At 40.4% G+C, this 6,199-nt stretch overlaps 1 non-coding gene across 1 annotated transcript; it reads left to right on the top strand.

The window, feature by feature from the left end:
* The first annotated feature begins 547 nt into the window (after positions 1-547).
* On the top strand, positions 548-668 carry LOC143378401 (5S ribosomal RNA). The gene has a single exon (XR_013088261.1). It is a non-coding gene; the product is annotated as a 5S ribosomal RNA (ribosomal RNA).
* Positions 669-6,199: the final 5,531 nt, after the last annotated feature.

Below are 6,199 nucleotides of genomic sequence, written 5' to 3' on the forward strand. Positions count from 1 at the left end.
ATACTCGCGTGGCGTTTTGATACCGGCGTGGCGAGCTACGGTAGACGTTGTAAGTGAGGTTGGTTACAGATCACGTGGGTCCGGTCTCGCGCGTAACGGTACCGCGATGTCACCACTAGGTGGCGAAGCTTGTCGCGCGCTTTCCCGCAAGAAAACTGGACAGAGAGAGAGACAAAGGCTCGATGCCTCGGCGGTGAGAGGAGCGTAGCAGACGCTCGGAAGTCAGTCGGAAAGTATACGCCAAAGCTGCCACTTGCACATACTTTGTATCATTTTCATTCTTTATTCTATTAAATATTTCAATATTCATAACTCCTGTTGCATTGGTCCTATCCAATCCCACTTATAAAAAGATAAAAAAATAAAAAACTTAAGAAAAGTAAGAAAATTACGCCAAGTACATGAAAGAGTCGAGAACGAAAAAGAGTATTATCAAATAAATCACAAAAAATGGAAGAAAATATTATAAATATATATGCGTGTACCTAAAATCCTTGACTCATGTACTTTACTCAACGATTTCACCGATAAATGAAACTTTATTGTCACCAACGACCATACTGCGTCTGCAAAACACCAGTTCCCGTCTGATCACTGCAGTTAAGCGACGCTAGGCGCGGTTAGTACTTGGATGGGTGACCGCTTGGGAATACCGCGTGTTGTTGGTAAATTTTTTTTGTTGACAGCCTATTTTGTATTCGCCAACGTTCCAAACTTTTTGGAGCGGGTGAAAAAATCCTGCGCTATCATCGCCTATACATATATATCTTAATATATAAAGTAGAAAGCTTCTATATGTTTGTGTTTGTCTGTCGCCTAAAAACTTTGGAACGATAAAGTCTGGGATCACTAATCAGATAAATGTGACCGTTTTCACAAAAAAATGTGACTTAGAAATAGTGTAGAAATATAATATCGTCGAGCTTTAAATGCAAACATTTAAAATCAGGAAATGAATTTAGCCCTCGAATATCAGGTGGGAGGGAATTATAATAGTGAGCAGAAATGTAGGCGGATAAATAATCAGGATTATTATTGGATTTTTTAAAGATTAGAAATCAGCTTCTATAAGACATTTACGCCATATATAGAAAGTATGGGCACCCGATTTTGCCCCGTACTCAAATACCCGGTTTTGCCCCAAATGAGGTGATTTATTAAACATTAAATATTTACACTTTAAAATGCGTTAATGAACCGGGTATAACGTAAAAATACTGTGCAAAGACTACATAATACAATGCAGTACTTACCGGAATAGATTCTTTAAATCCAAGTGGTATGCATAAGGCAATTCACCAACGCTACACTGGAACTTTTCGATTCGAAATTTCTAAATTTCTCTGGATGAAAACTTCTTCGCGCTGCGATTGATCTCATACCGTCGCGATGTCCACCCGAATGTAACACTATAGGTTGGGTGCATATCGCAGTTCTTGTCTTACAAAAACAGTGATACCCGGTCTGACCCGCGTACCTCGTTTTGCCCTTCCTTCCCCTATATTTTAGTATATCGCAAATTAAATTATAATTTTTAGATTAATGAAATAAATGTAATATAATTTTGTGTTCGATTATATTTAGTAAATACCTTTATTATTCACTTGTAATTCACTTTTAATTGGGTTGTTGTATTGTATATATGCTTACAAGGAACACTATCGAAGTGTCTGGCGCAGATTCTCTTTTCTAAGCGTAAAAATCTAAGAGACACGAATGTTTTTATTTTTGCCAAATCTTAATTTGAAGGTTTGTCTAGTCCCCCACTCTCTCGGTTGCCATTTTTACAATTCCTAACACAAAAATCCCTTCGTATGTATTTCTTCTAAAATACACAAAATTTGTTGGATATTTGGTGTTCATAGTGCAATGCAGTTGTTCGGGAAATGCCGATTTTCGATTTTTGAAGAGCTCTTTCACCCCTTAAAATTGAAATTAGACAAAAAAAAAATAAGAAACTTCAGGGATACGTTAATACTGTCCCTTATTAGACTAAATCTATTATGTATTAATGTGTCACTAATCGCATGTCCTGTTATAATGAAAATTTCACGGAAAATTTTACAAAGTATATGTAGCGGTCAATTCCTTCCCAAAAACACATATTTGTTGCATAAATTGTGGCCATCGATCGTACGTCGAAACTATGTAGCTGCCTTGGAGACGCCTAACCTGATCAACGTGTCGCGGCGACGGCGAGAGGAAAAACGAAGAGGAGGGAAGAACTTAGACAAAGATACCGACCAATATCACACCCTCCCCTAAAGCTGCCAGAGCGACAGAGAGGAAGAGCGAGAGGGAGGGAGGAAGGAAGGAAATCAGGAAGAACTAGAAAAATTGCGGAAATTGCTAGGGCCTCGCTAGACTTAAATTAATTCGCTCGGACGGACGAGCAGTCTACCTGGGGTTTATATTGGCACAATCTCCTCCCCCGTCTGTCTCCCTCTCCCCATCCCTCTTTTGGCTTTCTCATTCCACGAAGAGTTCCTGGGAGTGCTGACTGACAAGGTTTTGCCATTTCCGTGACGCGTCCGGTAACGAACTTCGACCTCCATAACTGGCAAAACACTTTGGCGCCCACCCTGCCAAGGGACTTGACCGCTTTCCTTTTTATTATTTTATATTTTTCATTTTCCTTCGTCTGGAACTGCCGTTTCCGGTTACTCTCGAATCCCAATACTTCGGGATTGTTTTTCCCTTGAATTCTTAATGCATTTCGAGCTCAGTGTTCTGGCGTAGGAAAGGGATGGACAATCGTGGTGCAGTCAGAAATAGCTGTTACTCTTTGACCCGTCGGGGGCCCGGCTGCCCGAAACACCTTCAAGCAATTGCATGTTCTATTGTCTGCGGTATTGTTTGATGTTCGCCACAAATGATCGAACAATACCACATTCAATGGCTTGAAGCTGAAGTACCCGACGGGTCAAAAAGTAACAGCTCTAGTCAGAAATGGATGGTTATTATTATACTTCTTCCTCGTCGATCTTCATATTCATCGACACGATGGCAGAGTTATTTCACCTAAAATTAACCCTGGAAGGACTGGGAGCATATTGTAGTTGGTTTTGTTCCTTGGATCTCCTAAAAAGCTAGCCTGATTAAATTTCTTCAAGCTCGGATTGAGCGGATTTGTGGTACCTATCTATGAAACAGATGAAAGAAATATGGTGTTGTTTGTACAGTTTTTACACATGTGCTTGCATTTTTTTAAGTATAATGGTAAAGTTTCTGCTCAATCGGAAGATGGGAATTACAAAAGGAACTGTGTGTTGCAACCGAAGTGTTTTCGCACAAGAGCTTGTTAAACTGTTGACCAATTACATAGTGCAGTGTTGTTTCTAGGGGCGTTCTATGGGTGTTCTCCCTCTTTGTCTCCTGTTACTAACAAAGTGTCACTAGAGTCGCTACAGCCAGGAAGAGTTCCAACGTTTTCTCGATATTACAGCTAGCTGCATCAGGAACCTAACATTTTGTCTCATTCTTTTGTTCCCGTATTTTATACTGTGCTGCTCGCTTCCCTCGTTCCAAACCAACTCCGACCACTCTTTCTTATGGGGTGGAATATGTTTTTGTGAAAAATCGGAGAAGTAGAACGAGTAAATGTTTTCTGCGCTCTATGTTCAATAATTAATAACTTTGTGAACAATGACGAGGAACAATAACGGAAAACCTCCTGGAAGTTATTCGGGATAGTGTCCTTGACAACATATGTCAAGGTCATCGGAGATGCCTCCCCTAAAGTAAAGATTTATAAAATATTCTTATGAATATCTCGAAAATTAAAGCCGAGCGGCGGTAAAATATATAGGAAACAAATAGTGCCTTCTTCTATATCAATACCCAATTTATTAACCACCAAACATGTTGGATACGATATTCGAAGTTGGTGAAAAAATTACACCTAATAACGTCAATGAACAGCAAGATTGATCGATGGAATCGTGCAATACGTATTTCGAAATAATTTGAAATTAATTAAATTAATCTGTTCTGGCAACATCAAGCTAAATCAATTGGGAATTACCGCGGACAATTCACAGATTTTTTTACCCACGCCAAGAGTGGCACTCGTTGGACGCGATAAATCGATCATCGAGTTGAAATGGAATCGACTTTTGGACATTCATGACGATCGTAATCGGGGCTCGACAAATTCGGTCTGGCAAATTCGGCCCAACAATTAAAGTTACGTTTAGCCGCGCGAAACTCGCGAAGCAGGGACGATAATTCAATTAACACGGTCACTGTCAACGGCTAAACATATTTCCTCGTTCGGAAAGACGTGGGCGGCGGTAACCAGAACGTAAATCCCTGTTCCGATACGATTAAAATCGCGCGCGCACGCGGAATCGAACGGGGTCACCGGTGTGTAGGAAAGTTTCGTGCCGGAGGTGCGATAATTTGGTCATAAATCATTTAATCGCGAACTCCATTGCCTTATTGGGACTGGTTTCTCCACCCTCCCCTTCGTCCAGCTTCTCAGCACCTCGCGCGTAAGATAACGGGGCCAGGTTAATTGTTTCAAACTTGGCGCCTCGCCCCAGGACCACTATTTACCGTACATAATTAATTTATACTAGCGCGCACGGTTTGCCTGCTGTAATTGCATAGTATTAGTGAGGATGAAAGGGGCAGAAGGAGGGGGAGAGGGAAACTACGCGGTGGAGACCACGGGTTGCGTTTGGAATTGAATTAGTGACGTTTGAAACTTGAATTATATTTCTGATAATCGAGGAAGAATTCAGAAATAGAAGTGCCATTTCTTTCGTTTACTCTTTCGCTATAGCATACAACAACTAGGATTAATTTTGGTTCCCAGAGGAAAGTTTGATGAGGTATTGAACTGTTATAGGTACAATTTGGAAGTAAGGAATTTGTATGATATGTATATTGACTCAATTCATGTAGGAAGTGCAATTGGGTCATAAAACTCGCAAATTGATAGTGTGACAAGTCGATAAATTTAAGTGACAAAATATACAATATGTTTATCAATATGTTTATTCACCGTGCATGGTATTGGCAACAACTGTAGCCTACTGCTATAGTGCGTACTATTAGACAGTTACAGGGCATATCATTCACCATATGATCCTGCCTTCGCTGATAATAATAATAAATAGGGGAGACCGGGGCTAGTTGACTAATTTTTAACATTTCTAATTTTTATAAATAGCCCATTGGTATTTTGTTGACTTGTTCCACACCAAAAGTTTACAAATTTCATTAGGTATATAGGCTTAATTTTTTAAATTGTTTTAATTGAGTCTAGGTCGTAGTTTTTATTATATTTAGAGTAGTGAGACGTATAAGTCAACAAACCTCAGCTGTGGGGTTGGTTGACAAATATGATGGGGTTAGTTGACTTGACATTTACTTTTCAGTTTTAACCCTTTGCCTGCGAAAGGCGTATATATATATATACGCTGTCACAGTTCCATCAATATAGTATAAGAAAGGCTTACATATATATCCTACGACCAACAATTTTTTTTTTCACTCCTTCACACTGTTATTTTTGTATTAAGCATCATGCTGTTAGATAGTGTAATTATTTTCTACCTGTTTGTTATGGTCTATTTGGAAGGCCTGAGAGTTTGAAGGAACGATAGGGTGTAAAACTGGGAGGGGTGAGTTTGGAGGGATTTGTGGTGGGGGAAGTGGATTTGAGCAGCTAAACTCTTTGCCTCGACTGCATCTTGAGGATACAAAGTGCAATTTTTAGTGGTATTCCTATGCTTACAATTAGTCAAGTAACCCCGTTCGACATTGCCAACATGTTAAGGGTCGTACGTACAAAACCTCCACAACTATATACGAGCATTGGAGTAAAACTTACTTAGGTAAATCTACCTACTTAAGGGATTTTTAAATTATCATTACAGGCACAGAAAAACTTGAAAAAAAGCGACCTTCATTATTTTCTTCGCTATTCCGGCCAATTGCGACTTTTTTCAAAACGACGAAACACGCCACCTACTTAGTAAACTAATACCTAGGGGCCGTTCTCCTACGGCTCTACGGAGCAGGCGAAGAGAGCCACTGCGGCTCGCGAGCCGCTAGTTCAGGGCTGCGCAAGGAGCCGTATTTAGCGCCTAGCTGCGAGCAACCAGCCGAGCGTCGAACTGTCCCGTTGCTACGAATAGAATCAGTGATGGGAACTGCAGTAGTGTCGGTGCGTGTGCGTAGGCGCGAAGCG

Source organism: Andrena cerasifolii, chromosome 1 (genome assembly GCF_050908995.1).
Source record: "Andrena cerasifolii isolate SP2316 chromosome 1, iyAndCera1_principal, whole genome shotgun sequence".
NCBI lineage: Eukaryota > Metazoa > Arthropoda > Insecta > Hymenoptera > Andrenidae > Andrena > Andrena cerasifolii.